General features: G+C 39.9%; 1 protein-coding gene and 1 long non-coding RNA gene across 5 annotated transcripts in view; one reads left to right on the forward strand and one right to left on the reverse strand.

Annotated features, from left to right (window-relative positions):
* Window positions 1-20,919, forward strand: part of LOC106072302 (uncharacterized) — a 131,997-nt gene that overhangs the window by 8,775 nt on the left and 102,303 nt on the right. The window contains exon 1 of one of the 4 annotated variants that reach the window (XM_056045522.1): window positions 6,201-6,548. The exons of the other annotated variants lie outside the window; for them this stretch is intronic. The gene's annotated coding sequence lies outside the window, so the exon portion shown is untranslated. Of the gene's footprint in view, window positions 1-6,200; window positions 6,549-20,919 lie in introns of those variants that run through there. 4 annotated transcript variants of the gene reach the window in all.
* On the reverse strand, window positions 1,843-9,952 carry LOC129928938 (uncharacterized). Its single transcript, XR_008780440.1, has 4 exons — window positions 9,808-9,952; window positions 9,600-9,701; window positions 8,056-8,494; window positions 1,843-2,043 (listed from the first exon to the last, which is right to left on the reverse strand). It is a non-coding gene; the product is annotated as an uncharacterized LOC129928938 (long non-coding RNA).

Genomic DNA, 20,919 nt, shown 5'->3' on the forward strand with positions numbered 1-20,919 from the left:
TTTACACTTTCTCACTTTGTTATTCCCTGTCTCTCAGTTGTAGCCAAGTAACACTATCAAACTTCCATTTACAAATATGGATCCTGTTTGATGTCTAACTACGCCACAGGGGACTTTAGAGCTGATATTTGTATACGCTACAGACAGAGAGAGAGAGAGAGAGATTCAGAGGAAGATGGAGAGACAAAGAAAGAGGGGGGGGGGGGAAATAGAGAATGGACCAGGAAGTGTGATGGGGATTAAAGCACAGATCTAGAAGATGAAGATACGTCGGGAGAGGCTGGGAGATGGATGAACTCGAATGACTGCATTTGTTTAGCAAAGATTGTGTGCGTGTGTGTGTTGAAGGGAGGCGGTGGACAGGTCGGGCGTCGTGTGTGGGGTAGGTCCCTGCTGGTCGTATTTACATGGCACCCAGTCGCGTGCTCTTGCAACAGTTTTCTTGTTAGCGCTGCCTACACGTGTGCCACTTGTTTGAGTAAACTTTTCTTGTTCTTCCCGTGCCGAGAGATGTGGGTCTGATAGTCCAGGGGGGTCGGCCTTACGTTCTGGTTCTTGGGCCGCATAAAAGTGTTTTGCATAGCAACGTGAAATGCTGCACTCTTCCTTAATCTTCGATTTCCCCCCCCCCCCCCCCCCCCCAGATTTCAAAACAATGGAGGCGCTTGGCTTCCGTATTGGAGGTCACGGGCTCCAATCTCGTGAAGACCTGGATTTTTAATTCCGGGATCTTTATGGCGCCTCTTGACTTGAGTCCACCCAGCTTAAATGGGTACCTGACATTAGTTGGGGAAAAGTAAAGGCGGTTGGTCGTTGTGCTTTCCCCATAACACCCTCGTTAACCTTGGGCCACAGAAACAGATGACAATATTTAAATCATCTGCCCTATAGTTTGCAAGATGGACTTTCATAACAATACAAATTCATATTCTTATTTAAAAAAAAAAGAAAGCTATGAAGACTTAACTACGCGTAATATATAAATACTAGACCTGAGGGCTAATGAATTTTTAACTCAGAGACCCCAGAGAGTTAGGGTTGATTGCGCAACATCTAACGCGCTTATCTATATATAACACATGGCGTCCCAAAGATCTGTGACATCGCCATTCTGTTACGTTTTATACTCTTAATGATTTTCGATCAAGCAGTCCTCTTTACTCCTTTACAACAGTGTTTCCCAAACTGTGTTCCTCGGAACCCTGGTGTTCCGCGAAGCCTGTGTTTCGCGGAACAGGGGCCTGAATAGGTGTTTCACAAACTTACTGGAATAATTAAGTAGTGGGCCACCACGTAATTTAATCTCTCTAAAAAACTAAGCAAAGTGTTCCGCTAAATAATCAGAACGTGCGGAGTGCTCCGTTAAGAGAAAAGTTTGGGAACCACTGGTTTACAAATTTCGCTGATGTCTCTGCTTTCCTTGCCTTGTTTACTGATAGATAGGAAAATGTCCAATTTTAGTGTTTCACCTTTACCTATCCCTTAGTCTGTTGACTGTTGGGGCATCATACAGGAACAGTCAACCTTCTTTCTCCATTCCTCTCTGTCTTTTGCATTGGATAGAATTTCATTTACTGTTCAGCAAAAAGCATTGTCAGTGTTTGACCATGCTAACAAGTGCAGAATTTAAAGTGTCAACATCTAGGCCAGGTTTGGCAATCTGGGCATTAAAAATAGACGAAATAAAATCCTAAATTGGTCTCAAACATTCTTGATACAAACAATAATCTAAACATTTTAAACAAACAAACAATACAAAATAGCACATCCTATAGGGCACAATGTCAAACATCGCAGAGAAGTCGCTGATCACACACTGAAAAAGCTTTTTACTCTCAGGGAAGTTTAATTCTTGAAGAGACGCCAACTTTCTGTAGTCAAGTCCCTTTAGTTAGGTTTCATTGTGACTTGTGCGAATGTACATTTCGTTTGAATTGTAATCTTTTCTTATGGGTAATGCATTATTGTAAAACACGTTTTCTCCAGGATAGTAAACACGTTTTTCCAAAAGCTCTTGGATAACTTGGAAAGATAAAAAAAACTCTGAAAAAAAAGGAACAATGTAAGACTCTAACCTAAGACATTGTGTATGAAATCCTTTACTTCATCACTAATTTAATTTGGGAGGTAAGTTAATGTTTGAAATTACGCAAAAAAAAGTGACCTTCCTATTTTTCTTTTTGACGTCCAAAATGTGCGAATGTCGCTAATGATCCTAGCGTGTCATAGGTTACGCGCGATGAATTTCAATGGGTTTCTTTGTATATTATTAGCTTTTAAATATTGAAATGAGTTTCTTTATAAATTAATATCTTTTAAATATTTAAATGATTTTCTTTAGAAATTATTATCTTTTAAATATTGAAATGAGTTTCTTTATAAATGTTTAGCGTTGAAATATTGAAATGAGTTTCTTTATAAATGAATAGCCTTTAAATATTTCTCGTGTAATTATTTTGTAGCATTGATTTCTTTCCATTTTTTCATTATATTACCAAGCCAATTGCTGAGTAGGTTTGACACTTTGCGAATAGTAAGACTTGTATAGGTTAGAATGTACTGTTCAAAGCGAGAGCATCTTATAGTAACAAAGTATTGATTATACGGGAACACCTGGTGTATCGGTATGTTGCTGTGGTCGATCGACCGGGACACGCTCCAGTGGTTTATCCTGTTTTCGAGTGAATTGTAACATATTTTTTTTTTTACACTAATGTCTAGCTTTGTGATGATAGATTGGCTCCTTTACTTTGCATCCACCGTTCATCAGTCTATCACTTTGCTGTATTGAATGGTAATGCGGGTATTGAAAATAGGAGAGTATCACCACCGTTAGCTTGAGCGAAATTGGTCCAAATGGTGAAAGTGATCACTTAACAAAAAACCCCCAACAAAACAAAACAAAAAAAACAACAACAACAAAACAAATGCATATTATATGCAAATACATTGAAACCATTTTTCAAACAATGTAAAGACAGTTTCACATTGCATCCCCACCCCTCCTCCCCTTTTCAAGAGACATACTATATACATATTTAAAACCTAGAAAAGGCGTTCAGTAATATACCCTATTTCACCTCTAGCTGTACCCACGAACTTTATTATAAATTCCATTTCACTATCATATGCAACTTCAAAAGTGTGTTTTTACTGTTGTGTTCGCTTTCTTAAAAAAAATAAAAAAAAATTAAGAAGGCATTTTTATGCACACACGTAAACACCGTTTGTAGAACAAGATTGTTAAAGTAGTTCGGTGTTATTCAATAAATATTGCTATAACCCTAGTCGCGGACTGAAAGGGTTAATGTTTGTGCGGCCTACTGACACACATGATTCAGGCCAATCACACAGGTCAAGGGCTGGTGAACAAGGGACATTACTACTAATGCACGCAATATGACCAATGTTATGGTCATGTGACCACAAAGCCTTTACAGACGAGAGACAGTGTGTTAGAAAGGACAGTAGAGTCCAGGACAGCAAGCAGAAAGGACTGTGTGCTACGAAGTGAGTCCTCGAAAATGTAGCTGTACGAGCTAGAGAGACTTGTGATTAGTTAGGCAGTTCTGTAGTGTAGCAAAGCATTTGAAGTTACCGTAGCCAATTGTGTTTATTGGCTGTTGTTGATGTAATTGTAAATAAACCGCCACTTTGTTTATTGAAGCTCTTGTTGTCAAGTTGATGTTTTAGACGTGTTGTGCTGTTGGGCAGTGTTTGCAGAAGGCCTGATAGAGAAGATCGTAACACTGGTGTCTTGAAGTGGGATTTCTTATGGCTTCTGTGAAACTGCTTGCTGAACTTGATCTAAAAGAATTGAAACAAGAGCTTCGATGTCGTGGACTGAAATGCTTTGAAAGAAACCATGAAACTCTTAAAGAACGCCTTCGACAAGCCTTGCTGGACGATGGTGAAGATCCGGGCACCTACCTGTTCGAGTTAGAACCCGATGTTGTAGAGCTCTTGATCACCTTTCAAGAACAGATGTTGGCTGGCTTCCAGAAGGTGATCAACGGTGACATTCAGAAAGAGACCTGTGCCAAAGTAGACCAGATAGGTACCAGTACATTGCTGAACAAGACTGATGAAACGTTTGATACCGTGATGAACAAGACTGACGACCAGATGGCTACCATGTCAAGAGGTATAAACAATCCGTTACTCAACGGAGAAGCTTTTGATGGTAGCGCTGTCTATGACTGTGATAGCGAGCCGTGCAAGCTTGGCTCCTACGACAAGAATCCTGACATTTGTTGTGACAGCGCTGAGCACAGATCTGATCAAGTCAACGTGATTCCTGCCTGTACCCAGGCGTTCAGCAAGTACTGTACTGACAGGGCCGCCTGGCAGGGAGAGTACGAGCACCGGAAGTCTTGCCAACAAAGTCTTGACCAAACCGACGTTTGTCCTGATACCAGTATCAGCAAGAGAAGCGCTGATGGTGGTGCAGCAGATGGACTTGTACACACAGTACGTTACCCACGTGCCCCACAGACATGTCTTCCAGACACGCTTGAAGATTTTGCCGTGTCTGACAACCGGGCCTCCTGGGGGCCTACGGCGCATCGAGAAAGCCTGCTGAAGCAACGTGTAAGACCAACGGTCTTGATGCCCACTGCCATGACATCAAGTGCTCCGCTACTAGCCACGAGGCTGCGATCGGCGGCGACTGACGGAAAGACCAGGCACGACGTCCTCTCAACCAAAGTAAGACCAACTGGTGCAGGAGAAAAAGACATACACAGGCAGCAATGCAGATGACCCCATCGAGATGGCAATACAGGCCCACTGCCATCCCCACTGATAGACCCCCACCTGCGTCGATAAACCTCCAACGCCCATGTCGTGAGGTAGATTTTGTCCGGGACGGACAAATCTGAGAAGGGGGCAATGCTATAACCCTAGTGGCGGACTGAAAGGGTTAATGTTTGTGCGGCCTACTGACACACATGATTCAGGCCAATCACACAGGTCAAGGGCTGGTGAACAAGGGACATTACTACTAATGCACGCAATATGACCAATGTTATGGTCATGTGACCACAAAGCCTTTACAGACGAGAGACAGTGTGTTAGAAAGGACAGTAGAGTCCAGGACAGCAAGCAGAAAGGACTGTGTGCTACGAAGTGAGTCCTCGAAAATGTAGCTGTACGAGCTAGAGAGACTTGTGATTAGTTAGGCAGTTCTGTAGTGTAGCAAAGCATTTGAAGTTACCGTAGCCAATTGTGTTTATTGGCGGTTGTTGATGTAATTGTAAATAAACCGCCACTTTGTTTATTGAAGCTCTTGTTGTCAAGTTGATGTTTTAGACGTGTTGTGCTGTTGGGCAGTGTTTGCAGAAGGCCTGATAGAGAAGATCGTAACAATATACACTTGTGCTATAAAAGTCCCCGTAGGCGCCGCTATATCTTACTGTGATGATATTTGGGCCCATTACATTGTGCAATGAGATCTGCTTCAACGGTTCCGTTCCGTTTAATGCCTAAAGAGTATTAAGGGATTGAAGGTTGAATCTAGTTGATTTCCACATTCTCAGAGACATAGGAGTTATGAAAACCTCGGGAGTTATGGTTTATATGTCACACGAACACATTGAGGTCTTAGGCCTTAGGGCATGGAGTCTTTATTTTAAAACGCCACCGTTCCACCTTTTTTTTATTTGTTACTGGCCGCTTGTCGCTCACTGGGCTGGTTCCCGCCCTCATATCCGTACCCTCCCCTTTCACGCTGTCCTTAGCGCCTCTGTAACTCACCGTTTCTTACCCACCCCTCTCCCTTATCCCGTGACCTCGTCTTTCTCCCCTCTCTCTCTCACACACAGACACGACCGCAGCACATCCCCCCCCCCTCCTTTTTCGTTGAATGACTATGTTAACGCATTGCATATTATTACACGGATAATCCGTCGTCTGTTTACGTATGCATCGTATAGATAAGTAAAAAAAAACAACAAAAAAACTTTTTTTTGCCTCACTGAGCGCGTACATATAATGTCAGTTTTTTTTTAAATTTTAACAGCTCAGCATCTGGCGAGCTCGGTTTGGGATTAAAAGGAATTTTTTTTTGTGCTTTTCCCACCAAAAAGTAAAGCGCGCGTGTCAAGGCATTGATCTCTGTGCAGCTATTTTTAGCGTTTTGAACTTTCTCGTCCAGTTGATCTCAGCAGACGACGAGAAGTGTGTCGAGTTGCTTTCTTCCTGTGCTGTGTGCTTTCGCTCGCCCGAGTGTCAGCCCTTGTTGACATCGCGAGCTCGCACCCCAGTGAAACCCGCAACTGCTAGCTTATTCAAAGTGGATATATAATCATAAAATAGATCTAGCATATCTCGTATATTCTATCTATTATATATCTCTTATATTCTGTGTTGTGTTTGTATGTGTAGACATAATTCTTGGATTAAGACTTTCACGGATTATAGAAACGTTTACTAAATCTGTGATTAATATTCCTGTATTGGATGTGTTTGATCTAGATTCTATAATATTAGTGCTATATAACTCTAGATCTTGATCAACATACTTCAGGGTCGGAGGATAAACGTTTACAGTAAGTTATCAAGTACTTTAGATGTAATCGATATCCAATTCTTCTTCTTCATTTTATTGATTTCATTATAGCATCGATCTTCCATACGGATTATTAATTAATCGGAAAATGACACTGATGATTGACACTGAATGATCATAATTGTCTAGTTTGTGTTCAGATGGTGTATGTGTGCATTCAGGTTTGTGTATGAGTGTATTCAGGTTTGTGTATGTGTGTATTCAGGTTTGTGTACGTGTGTTTTCAGGTTTGTGTATCTGTCACTGTGTATTCAGGTTTGTGTATCTGTCACTGTGTATTCAGGTTTGTGTATGTGTGTATTCAGGTTTGTGTATGCGTGTATTCAGGTTTGTTTATGTGTGTATTCAGGTTGGTGTATGTGTGCATTCAGGTTTGTGTATGTGTGCATTCAGTTTTGTGTATGCGTGTATTCAGGTTTGTGTATGTGTGTATTTAGGTTTATGTATGTGTGTATTCAAGTTGTGTATGTGTATCAAGTGTGTGATTGACCACAACACAACGTGATGATAAACACAAACTGTTTGGGTATTGAAAAAAACAACAGACAACAAGAAACATTTCGTGTTTAACTATTTGCAAATATTGTGTGTTTGTGTTTGTGGCGAACATTGTATGTGAGTACGCTTGACCTGCAGAGGCCACACTCGAGGTTGTGTGAAAGATGTGTGAGTATTGTCGTTGACTTTTAGCACCCAACTGCTGGTAGACTACCTAAATGCTGCTGTAGTTTTTATGTTTTTGTTTTCGAAGTACATGTAGTCCCTTTACTTGTTAAAGAAGTGCGGTGGCTGAGTGGTAAAGCGCTTGTTCGGAGGATCCTTGGTTCGAATCTTGGTGAATACCGTGATGATATTTAATTTCGCGATCTTTAGAACATATGAGTCCACCCAGCTCTTTTGGGTACCTGACATTAGTTGGGGAAAAGTAAAGGCAGTTGGTCGCTGTGCTGGCCACACGACAGCCTCGTTTACCGTGGGCCACAGAAACAGGTGACCTTTATATCATCCGCCCTAGATAGGTCTGGAAGAACTTTACGGTTTTTTTTTCTTGTTTGGAAAAAAGGGGAGAGGGGGGCGTGGAAGTATGCTAGCACGAGGACCATAAGTTATCAGGTGATATTTGATTCAGATCTGGAGTCTGCAAAGTTACATGAAAGGGTGCACACTTTCTTGATTTTTGGGACTAGAAGATTCCTTCAATTTCAAACATCAGCTTAATGACGTTTTAAACGCCCTTTTTTAATATAATATAAAATTAAGCCCTTGTTATTTAAAGGGAGAGAGATCCTTAGAGGATTACGGGCACGACATGGCCTAAATTGTGCCGATGTGCCTAAACTCAAAAACTCACCCCCCCCTTTTTTTTTTAATGAATTACCAAAGCCACGAAATGTGATTTCTAAATGCTGCCTTAAGATACGGTACGTGTTCATTCGTAGGTCAATTAACACTTCTAGTATTAGAAACAACCAATAAAACAAACAGACCTTTGAACGCAAAAGTAATTTCCATGAACAAACTGCTTCGGTGTGTGATTGGCCGTTGTTGTAGATGTGAATGTAGACACTACGACGTTCAAAGAAATGAGATCCATGTTTACATTTGATAACGGGGATTGACAAGTGGTTTTTTTTTTTCAAACTTCAAATTACTACATTTTTTTCGCACCTTAGCTCAAATGACAGCGCAAACACTTAGATCTCTGACATCTCTGACATTTCACCAGTAGAGGCGGTTCCTTTTCTCATGCATGTGTCAGGCTGGTGGACATTTTCAGTTGCATTATGGGATTTTTAAATATTTTTTTTTCAAGGAAGTAAAACAAGTTTTTTTTTTGTTTTTAATTCTCCACCCACCGAAAGGCTGGGTCCACCTGCTTGCTGATAGCTCAATGTTTCTCGTTGCTTGTACAGGTCACGGAGCACGCTGGGAAATATGAGGAAAAAAAGTTTGTAAAAAGCATGTCAGCGGTTGGAGAGACGGGGGAGGAGGTGAAGATGAAGGAGGGCATTTCCAAGTAACCACTTTGTGAATATCCACTGTACACGCCCTTGAGACGGTCAATGAACACAGCACACATGCGCACCAAAAGTTGTATACATGCCTGTATATACGTACTTAAGAGACTGTAAACAGCCACAACACACATATATACACACGCAGTGGCGTATCAAACCATGGCGCGAAGGGGTTCATTGCGCCCGGGCCCACGACCACTAGGGGCCTAAACGGGGTTATGCAACAGAATGTGTTGACTATAAGAGTTTAAATACATCACATTATTACATTATTTTATATAAATCGTGTTTATTTTTCTTACATTCTATTTCTGGTGTCCGAGCAAAATAACAATGTCATCTATTAAAGGGAGGTAACTCTTAAATTGTCAGTACAGCGTTTCATTTAAATCTAACGTGTTAGATTTTTTATTCAATAGTAATAATAATAATAACAATAACTACGAGTCAGCCTACTCATTGTGGAAATGTTCTCTATGATGAATTCTATTTGCCGTTATTTTGGTCCAAGTGTTATTTATTTCTTGAATATTACAATGCCTATTGACTAATTGAAATACTTGAATTAATTGTATGAGTAAACAGTAGATGTAAAGTAGCTAATTTACTTCTGGTACCGAAAAGTAAATCATACACGCATTTTGTTAAAATGACTTTATCAGATCATACTAATGTCATGGTGGGTTTTCCCAGCTCGTTGCTTTAGGGGTAGACATACGTTCCTCACCACGACAGTATGAACTAAAGCAAAGAGTAATAATACGTCAAACTAAGGCTGACTAAATGCCGACTAAATGTCATTTAACTGAACGACACTTGTTCAACACGAACACTAGTTAAAAAATAACGATAAGTTCACTTCTGGTCTGGTATTAGTTCACAACAAGATCTTACGTTTAACAATTTCATGAATGGATGAAAGTTATGACATGAATGATGAATAAGTTATTAAATATCAATAGTACTTGAAAACAAATACAAGCCACATATTATTACAATGAGACAAAGCGCACCTTAATCTCAGCGTCTTAATTCAGCCCACAATCTAAAGCCATGGATGCAAGGCCCAAACCATACACTCAGGCTAGACTACACAGAGTCCCAAACCTGCGTCCCTAAACAAGAAAATTAAGCATTCCTTGAGATCGCCATTCACAATATCACAGGACCAACGAATTTAGAGCTACACCACTAAGAATAATGTAAAATAAACTAACTTACCCAATACCGAGGAAACAAACCCCAAAGAAAACAACTCCAACCAAAGATCTGCCATCAGTACAGCCACAACAGAAGCAAGGAAGCGAATGGCATCAACAAAAGCGCGTCCTAGAAACTAAAGTAAACTATTGTGCACAAAAGAAAACATCACGCAAGATGCGCACGACAACTAACACTTATATATAGACGATATGTCATCCAATTCTTTGAAGTAACAAATATTTGTGTATGACAAAGTTGCTTTAAAAACCATCGTCTGCTAACTAGCCGAAGCTGATGTTAAACAGAACTATTGCGTTGTGGGAAGTGCACACATTTCCATACCTGTGGCGACCAATGCACATTCAGAATATCTGAAGATTCAGCATGTGACTCGGAGTCCCGAAATGTTCCACGGTTGACCAATGACATTGACCCTTTCAATGATCTGTAGTGACTCAGCTTAGTTATAGAGATGATGTTAGTTTTGTAAATAAATATAGTCTGCATTGCTTTTTACTATTTAGCGACGGTAAAAGTAGTGACGTAGTCAGTCAGACGAATGACATTGCAGGTACATGATAGGAGAAGAATATGTCTAGGGCTTGTAGAAAGATGGATAGTGAATAGACTGCTGATTAAAACGACGATCCTCCCCATCTGTAAATAAACATCAGTTCAAGTCTTCACAAGTTTTATTAAGTAAGTTATAGATATTTGTTGTGTCCCTTGGATGTGTTTGGGCTCGCATTAGAATAAGTGAAGTAGCATTAGACAACACACAGAATTCAGGACAAGACAAAACAGGACAAGACAGGACAGATCCAAAGCTTGAGGACATCGTTCTCCTTTACCCCGTGAGAAACAGGTGTACCTTGTGTAGTGTCTGGCGAATAAGTTTGTTCTCATTGACATGTACTCTCTCATTAGATACAGTAGAGCCCAGTTTGGATTCAGTCACTCTCAGCTTATAGGAGGGGCCCAACTTCGCATTCCTGAACCCTGGCTCACGGGTACCCTACTACGCCACTGCACACACATAAACGCAGCACACACACACACAGATGTGCCAGCAACTAAATATAAACATATTGTTATGTCGGGGGGGGGGGAGGCGGCTCTTATGTATACACCTTTTGTGTGATTAGAGCCTCCACAGCTAATTGTTAGAAGATAATCCTGGTCCTCTCGTATGCCCCCCCCTCCCTAAGTGTCGCCTTGTTGGTTTCGGTTTCCCCCTGGCGCCCTGAGGGAGGTGAGAGGGCTACGACGTTACGCAATACTCCGAAGGAACATGGAACTTGTACAAGTATTTAGGCTTAGTGTTTTCCGATCAAGTTTTTAAAGTGTGGACTGATTCAACATAGGTCAGTGCGCATTATCCGTCCGTCCCAGTGGCGCTTCAGCCTATTGAGGGCTTTGGCCCTGCTTCAGCACATCCTGTGCGCACTTATATATATATATATAGCTCTCGCTTTAGACATTTCCCCCCATTCCCCTATAAAGTCAAGCTGTATCAGAAGCTTAATATAGATCTAGGAGTTATTTTATAGCGATCAGGAACTAGAAGATTTTTATAATAAGCATCTACTTTGGTTACGGCTCTTAAAATATGATAAATCTTGATTCTTGATGTTACGGCTCTTAAAATATGCCAAAATCTTGATTTCTTGATGTTACGGCTCTTAAAATATGATAAATCTTGATTTCTTGATGTTACGGCTCTTAAAATATGATAAATCTTGATTTCTTGATGTTACGGCTCTTAAAATATGATAAATCTTGATTTCTTGATGCTAGTGTAACTAGTCTGCATTGGCCATTCCTCAGCGCCAGGTGTTATTTGTTCTTCCTGTAAATGTTACCACCATTGTTGAGTCACATGACTTCGTTTCCTAACCACTCACCCACAGCATGGGCATTTTTTTTTTTGCAGTCACATGCCCAGCACGTGCACAAGTACTCGTGTTCAGGTCTATATCAAACTTGCTTCTAATGTGTGCGTTAAGAGCTCACCCGTTTACCTACCTCCCCACTCCAAGACTGTATGCATTTGTGTGCGGAAAAAGGAGGGGGGGGGGGTTGCTAAACTCAAAGGTGAATGCATACAACCTGTGCATTCTGATTAATCGAAATGTGAAACCCTGGCATTGCATCCGATGTTGGTTTGTCGGCCATTTCTACCTTTGCTGCTTTCTTGGCGGCGTGCGTCATAGAGTGCTATTAGCGCTGCATGGAAGTGGATTGGCTCCAATGGGATTCATATGCACAGAAACGCATATACAGTACAATACGGTCTCGACCAAATGTTTGTATATAGGAATGCTGTAATCAGTTTACAGTGTGAACATTCCCTAAAGGCTACCGTTCTCATGGTAGAAGTTTCTATTGGGGTACGACATTCCCGTCTTGACATCTATGTTCGGGGTACGTGAGAGAGTTATGCCATGTGTATCCCGTGTCCTACTTCTGCTGGGGATCGCCCATTCCTCACTTCTGTAACCTGCTTTGCAAGTTTGTTTACCTTTTTATTACAACACATCAAAACCAAATTTGCAACAAATTAGTAGGACACATAACGAAGAATTCCGGATTCTTGTTATGGAAACCAATCGAGCGGTTCTCATGATTTCTACTTACGAGATATTTTTCTACTTATTGTTTGAATCAAGGACTATGTCTACTACCAATAACTACAGCAAGTTAAGGTTAAAGCACAGATCGATCAATGGGTTCTACGACATAGAACGCGGCACTCCGCCATTATGTAGGTATCCAACAATAAGCATGTACTTGCTATTAACAAAAAGTACTTTTAATATTATTTCAAGATCTAGCCAAATATAATTAAAACCATGTTATGGACAGCACATGTGAACGACTCGCTGACTAATGTTCTCTATGACAGGTTACATTAAACATTGTTACTAATCTAGCAAATTGTAATTCCAATATTTTGTATATATCAACTAATGTCAACATTGCGAAAATGTGCACATCACGTGCTTATGTAACTATTGGATTGTAAAAGTGTAAATCAATCTGGGTTTATTGGTTGCAAACATATTTCAGATGTCATATATTATACCAATTGCCAAAAATATATATAATATATATATATATATATATATATATATATATATATATATATATATATATATATATATATATATATATATATATATATATATATATATATATATATTACAACTTGCGGACCTCTGAAGAGTTGAGAACCGCTGCACTAGCGAAATAAAAAAAGACATTGGGCTTTCCTTGTTCCGCTGGTAGTGTAATTCAATTTGGAGGTAGAGACACTTCTCTTTGTTCTCTGATTTAGTCTGGTAGTCTCTTGCCTGGGAGTTCCCCCCTTCACAACAATGTCGTTTCCTTGAGTGGATTTGTCAGGATCTTATTTTAAAGAATGGAGGGGGGCGATGCAGTTTTTTTCCCGTAAAAAAAAGGGGGGGGGGGAGGAGAGAGTGTAAAACAAACGTTTGCATTTTTATTTTTCCTTCTGGATTTGAATTTCCATTTACACTATAAACTCTGCTGATCATTGACTAAAAAAAAGAGGGCTCCCTCTTGTAGTTCAAACAATCAAGTAAGTGTTGAATATTTCAACAGTGTACGCAGACCCAACTGTGACCTACATGTTTTCTCTCCCACTAATGCTGACAATGCTGTTACTTTCCTGTTTGGGGATGGCGCAAAACAATTCCTCTACATAGTTTTCTTTTTTTTTATAACAAATCCAAAACTTGCAGTTCAGTTTTCATTGTGCGGACGCGGTATTTCTTAAACTAAAACGGACGTAGTATTTCTTAAACTAAAACGGACGTAGTATTTCTTAAACTAAAACGGACGTAGTATTTCTTAAACTAAAACGGACGCAGTATTTCTTAAACTAAAACGGACGCAGTATTTCTTAAACTAAAACGGACGCAGTATTTCTTAAACTAAAACGGACGTAGTATTTCTTAAACTAAAACGGACGTAGTATTTCTTAAACTAAAACGGACGTAGTATTTCTTAAACTAAAACGGACGTAGTATTTCTTAAACTAAAACGGACGCGGTATTTCTTAAACTAAAACGGACGTAGTATTTCTTAAACTAAAACGGACGCAGTATTTCTTAAACTAAAACGGACGCAGTATTTCTTCAACTAAAACGGACGCAGTATTTCTTCAACTAAAACGGACGCAGTATTTCTTCAACTAAAACGGACGCAGTATTTCTTCAACTAAAACGGACGCAGTATTTCTTGAATGGACGTAGTGTTACCTAAACAAATGTTTATAATTACGTTCACTGTTGTATGTATTCTGTTGTGCTTCTTCGCGTTTAAAGTTCATCTTGTAAGGACGTCAGGTTGAACCCTCGTTTTTTTTTTGTTTTGTTTCCTGTTGATAAATAGTCTCTTATGACGCAACAGGCAAACAGTGAAAACACTTGGTACTTCTTAACTACAGTACATCGTCTAAATAACAGTACTTCTGGAACGAAACCACTCGCTTCTTAATAACACTATTAGTTCTAAATACCACTAATGCTTCTAAACAACACTACTAGTTCTAAATAACACTAATAGTTCTAAATACCACTAATGCTTCTAAAGAACACTATTGCTTCTAAATACCACTAATGCTTCTAAAGAACACTATTGCTTCTAAATACCACTAATGCTTCTAAAGAACACTATTGCTTCTAAATACCACTAATGCTTCTAAAGAACACTATTGCTTCTAAATACCACTAATGCTTCTAAAGAACACTATTGCTTCTAAATACCACTAATGCTTCTAAAGAACACTATTGCTTCTAAATACCACTAATGCTTCTAAAGAACACTATTGCTTCTAAATACCACTAATGCTTCTAAAGAACACTATTGCTTCTAAATACCACTAATGCTTCTAAAGAACACTATTGCTTCTAAATACCACTAATGCTTCTAAAGAACACTATTGCTTCTAAATACCACTAATGCTTCTAAAGAACACTATTGCTTCTAAATAACACTAATGCTTCTAAAGAACACTATTGCTTCTAAATAACACTACTTCTTTTACCTAACCTCCCGGCAGATACAAAACCACAATTGCGATAATGAATAAAGACTTTCCTCAAGTATTTTTTTTTTTTCAAATATTTTTTTTTTCCTGGTTGAAAAATAGTTTCGATTCCTTCAGTTAATTGTAACAACCGCGATAATTATTGTACAGAACTTTTTTTTCTCAGTGAAATCTACACACTGGAAGTGAGCCAAGGTTAGAACGAAGACGCCATTTTTTTGTTTTTTAAAGCTGTAACTCACCCCTGCCCGTGCATTCGCTCATGAACTTGGGCGTACTTGGTGGAAGGGGTTGGGGGTAGCGCTCTTTATTACCCCCCCCCCCTACTCCGTCTGTTCGATGTACAGCCTCAGCTGACCTCTCATCGACAGGAACATCTTGTGGCACTGTAGACGCCAGTATGTTCTGGTACGTCTGTTTGGGTGCATGGTTCTCCTTCTGCCTATAAGTATGCTTTTGCTTTGGTCTTTTAAGACTATTTAGGCCAGGTTCAAATTGGTCCACCGGTGTTAAGACAATTTAGGCCAGGTTCAAATTGGTCCCCCGGTGTTGCTGTTGAACATGTTCAGATAGACACAGAACAATTTCGATGGAAAAAAATGTCATCAAAATCAGAGAGGAATAAAATTAAAGAAAAAAAAACAACAACTGTATTGTCAAATCAATTCTAATCCAATTCTATATGGTCCAGATCGATATGGTCTGTACTACGAATGGATAACGGAATTACAGTAAAACAATTTGAAATAAAGGGCAATATTATTTTAACATACAGCTTTTGTTATGTCTCAACATTAAAGCGATCATAACTTTTGGTGTATTGGCTTATAATGTTATAGCAAAAACTTTTTTTTTTTTTGTCTTTAGGAGCTACGAATGTGCATTGCTTTATCAATATTTAAACAGTAGTCTGTGTTACCCAAATATGTTTCTCATACTGCAATGTGGGAAGCGTGGTCGAGAAGCCAAGTGCGCTTGAACTAGAAGGGGGCTCGAGGTTCGACACCCGATTCGGGCAGAGTTGTGTTTACTGAGCGCCCAAAGGCAGCACGGAAAACCAACTCCTAGAGACCCCCTCCCCCCTACCCCCCATTTGTCCGCAAATGAGATTAGATTAGACCAAAAGCGCTCTGAGCATGCTATAAGCATGAAAGTATCGCTATATAAAAGCTATAATAATAATAATAATAATGTTAAATAGTCGCCCACCGCTTTGTCTTCTTGTAAACAGCGATACTGCATTGTTCACGCAGTAGTCATGGGATAAGAAGCACATTAGATGTATGGACAATCAGGCTTTCAATGTTCAGTTTGTACGCTGTAAGATGAGATAGTAGTTAGTGACAAGTTTGTACTTATTGAAACTCCCACATCAAGATTTTCTGTGACTTTGTGTGCACTTAGTTCTTCTACATTCCGTTCCTTAGGTCACATCAGCTGCGTGGAGAGGGGGGGGGGGACTGCTGTGTAAGCGACATCGTTCCGACCATAAAGAAAACCCAGGCTTTTATCTCCTGCAATATACGTGGACGGGATCGTCTCTTTCCTACAACATAGTCATAGGATAAAGTGTTCTACGAGATGAATCATAGTCGTTTCGACTGAAGGAGGCCAACACAACTCTTCTACTTATTACTACCACATTTGGTCATTGTGGCAATCTTTTTTTGTCACCCTCATGGTAATAGTGCTAAAAATATATCGAAATCTGCCATTTGACCTGCATTGTTTACCAAAAAACAGCAAATCTGTTGGGGTTGCTTATGAGTTATCTTTCTTGTTGCTGTTTTCCCCACGTATTCTTGCCCTTTTCTACTCTCTTTCTAATCATTCTCAATACTACTTCCCCGCTCAGTGTGACTCTAACACACGCTGGCAAAAACTAATTTCCTATTAAGCCCTTGGGGCCAATCAGATTTGGACAGAACACTATTTGATTAGATATCGTCACCGACCCCCTTTTTCTGTTCACCTGACCCCCCCCCCTTCTCTCTTCTCCTTCTCCTGATTTCTAGAATAGTACAAGTGTATCGCGTTCCCTTAGAAACACACTCTGTTGGTTCGTGTCCGGATGTGACTGACTGGTGCAGCCCCCAGGCCTCGTTGTCTGCTTGTCGATGGGGGTCAAATGGTGGATGGAGATATTAAAGTCTGTGGGTTGCAAGAGCCAGTCAACACCCCCCCCCCCCCACACACACACCTCTTTTCTTCCAAGCTGTGGTTGACAGGTTCTCTTTGTCGGGGTAAATTGATTTTAATTAATATCAGCGATTAGCGACGTAAGCTAATTCAAACGATGTATGACCTCAAGCAACATACCTGATACCCTGATATAGGATTTCCATATGACTGTCGCAGGGTATTCGCAAGATCAAAGGGGAACTAGTTACATTAGTAAAACTAAGGTATATATCGAGAAGCCTCACCACAGAGCTTTGTTGTTATAAAATTAGCTAACTCTTTAAATACCAACGGTATTAGCGTTGATCCGGGCACTTGTATTGACTGCATCCACCTGCAAGCGGATTGTATGTTCAGGACAACAAATCGGGAAAGCTGCACAACTGTTAGTCTTGACAGCGTGGAAACAAATATTTGCCCCCCCCCCCCTCTCATTTCCCCTCTTTTTTTACTTTGAGGGCTGTAAGCGCTCTGAGCATGGGGGAATGGGGGAATTTTGTTTCTGAGAGGGCCCCTTGATTTAGAGCGACCTTGACATAGGACCTCTTCCTCTGCTTCTCTCCAATCGAAGAAGTACACATGTCGCCACAAGTGCTGTTTACTCAGTACGTCCGAGTGCCTGTTTGTTTGTTCTGGCTTGCTCATTTAGGGAATTAAATCTTAAGCGGGCATTTTTTTTTAATAGGAACAAGTTAAAGTTACATTTGTTGTCTTTTTTTTTTCTTTCCAAAGAATTACTTTTAAAATCTGATTTTCTCTTCTACATCCGGTTTCCCCAAAGAAAAGGTCGTGTACTCGTACCCACGGGGGAACCGGAGTTAAAGTGTTAAAAAGCATGTTCATATTGTGTGCGTAAAATGTATATTTTAGAGAATGGTGGGTATGAGAGGGTATGTCTATTTCAATAATGCCTCAAAAACAAAAGGAAAGCGACGCTAGTTCTATTTTATTTTACTGAAGGGGCTTGCTGTACTGGTAAAGTAAATGGGTTTTAAACGACCGAGCAATTAGCTGTGCTCTTCGTGTTGATATCATTCTAATTAATCCACTAATTGCCCAGATTGTTCTTTATTAGATAACTTGTAATTGTTATGAGTTGAGACTTAGGTTCTTGAAACTCTAAGCCACTGGAAGCTCCCCTCTACCGGCCTTTGTGAACAATGGCTCTGTCTGAAAGTGTTCCAATGTTATGTAAATTTGTTATACCTGTTTTTGCTTTTTTCCCCGTTGCCCATATGCCAAGACACTCAGGAGAAAGGCGAGGTCGGAGACCGAACACCTTAACACTCCAACGGGGGTCTTTTCCCTATTGACCAATATCAATTCGTCTCCTCTAACATACGTTTACACCCAGAAGCAACTGTCGAGGCTTTGAAGCATTGTCGGGACCTCATTTACACAAAGAATGGCAGAAGTTTCTTTAACGTTAATTGGTTGGTTAATTTAAAAAAAAAATTGGATATTTAATATTCGCATAACTATATAGCACATTCGTGTACTATTCGATACATCCGGCTTCCACAAAGATCTAATTCTTTGGAGTATTCACAACAAGTTATATCCAGATTGATCAAGCGGTATTGTTTTCTTTAGGTATTATACCTAAGAATTTGTTTTAGATTTTTTTTTTAATATTCTAGATTTCGGTTCATATTTTTATAATTTGACTATATTTGTATACCAAAAAAAAATGATGGTCAAAGACTTGCGACAGTACTTTAGACAAATACATAAAGGGGATCAATAAGACAAAAGCAGGACACTGATGGACACTGATGGAAGCTGATGGAAGCTGATGGACACTGATGGAAGCTGATGGACACTGATGGAAGCTGATGGACACTGATGGAAGCTGATGGAAGCTGATGGACACTGATGGAAGCTGATGGACACTGATGGAAGCTGATGGACACTGATGGAAGCTGATGGACACTGATGGACGCTGATGGGCACTGATGGAAGCTGATGGACACCGATGGAAGCTGATGGACACTGATGGAAGCTGATGGACACTGATGGAAGCTGATGGAAGTCATTGAAGGACGAAAAGAAACAAAACAGTAAAATGAAGAGCTACTGAATTTTCATTTGATTTCTCGCGCCATTAATAACAAGCAAAAGATTAAAATACTTATATACTTAAAAAGGGAAGAACTCCACATTTACAACTGTATATCTCAATAATGTAGAATTGATTTCCCTTTTTCAGTATCATCTCAAGCTTAAAATAATTACCAATAATTAATTGACTAATAAGTAAATTTTTGAATTGATTCGTGTGTTGCCAGATACAATAAACAATTTTGTCAAGTTGATCCGAGAATGGAAAGTGGGGGGAAACAACGTTCTCAGAATGTTTACGAGAGACAGAGAGTTGCTATCAGCTTTGTAACATAGAAAACTAGACGATTTTAATGGGCTGGGGGAAAGTGCAGGAAGTCCAGCTGGTATTTTTGTATTAACTCTTTCTCTTCTAATCGACGATACCATCGTTGATTTTGACCTCATTAAATTAAATTAATGTTTAATTTTTTAAAAAATGGCTTTGAATTATATAAAAAGAGCATGCATTTCCCTTTAATTCTATACCAAATACAACATCTTCTGAAAACAAACGACAAAGCTATTGAAGCCCAATCTTAACAGGGGTAGTGAAAATAGTAATAAGCAAATGAAGAATTCCTTCAAAACGTGGGGAAATAATTACGAAGAGAAAGAGTTAAAGGTCGTATGTGTATCATTATGGGCACACAAAAAGTTCAACCTGGATTGTGTCGTGAAGGTTTATTGAGAAAGAAAGGGGAGAGAAACGGTTTCTCTCTTAAATCATTTCCCGTGATCTGACTGATAACAAAATAATAGGGCAGCTTGAGTGGATGGGCCGTAGGGCAGAAGTGAATGGGAGGTTTGTACTACTGTTTAAAAAAACGTAAGCGGGTTATTGCGAGGTCTAAATTGGAGATGACGCAATGAGCTGACAGTGACGGATGTAATGTCTGTAGACGAGTCTCTCGGCTAACAAAAGTGTAAAAAAAAAAGGAAAACACTTCTATTGTATACGGCTTGGAAAAAAAAAAAGACGGGATATGGTGTAGCTTTGATACCTAACGGGAACGTGGAGGTTGAGTGGTACAGCGCCTGGCTTCCAAACCGGAGGTCTTGGGTTTGAATCTCGGATGGATGCCTGACAATAGTTTGGGAAAGTAAAAGCGGTTGATCGTTGTACTGGTCGCGTACCATCACATCTACCGTCGACTATAGAAACAGATGATCTTGGCCTATAGATCGCAAGGTCCGAAAGTGGTACCTTTACTTTTGAGACACTAAACGATACAGCCCTTTTTCTTGTCAGAGCACAACGGGAGGAGTATCTCACTCTACTCTTTTACCAACCATTATCTCATGACATGGTACAAGGCTCACTATCCAGTGGGTCTACCTAGTAATAGTAAAGTTCCTCTTTCCTACCTTGTGGTCTATAGGGCAGACGATGTAAAGGTCATCTGTTTCTGTGGCCCACGGTTCACGAGGGTGTCGTGTGCCCATCACAACGACCAACCGCCTTTACTTTTCCACAACTAATATCAGGTACCCATTAGAGTTGCGTGGACTCTGAGGCGCCCAAAGATCCCGAAGTTAAAAATTCCCGTTTTACCGCTCAGCCAGCGCCCCTCTACCTAGTAATGCAGAACCTTATTTCTAACACTCTCTGAAAAATAGTGTTCATTCTATTGAAACTGACTTACAAATAAACGTTAAATAGAATATAGCACTTTTAAAATACTCACACTGCGCATGCCTGAAGTCAAGTGTTAGATTCAAATGAACCACACATCTTAAATGTATATTTATGTATTTGTTTAGCTTTTGCCTAT

The sequence above is a fragment of the Biomphalaria glabrata genome, chromosome 11, assembly GCF_947242115.1.
Source record: "Biomphalaria glabrata chromosome 11, xgBioGlab47.1, whole genome shotgun sequence".
NCBI lineage: Eukaryota > Metazoa > Mollusca > Gastropoda > Planorbidae > Biomphalaria > Biomphalaria glabrata.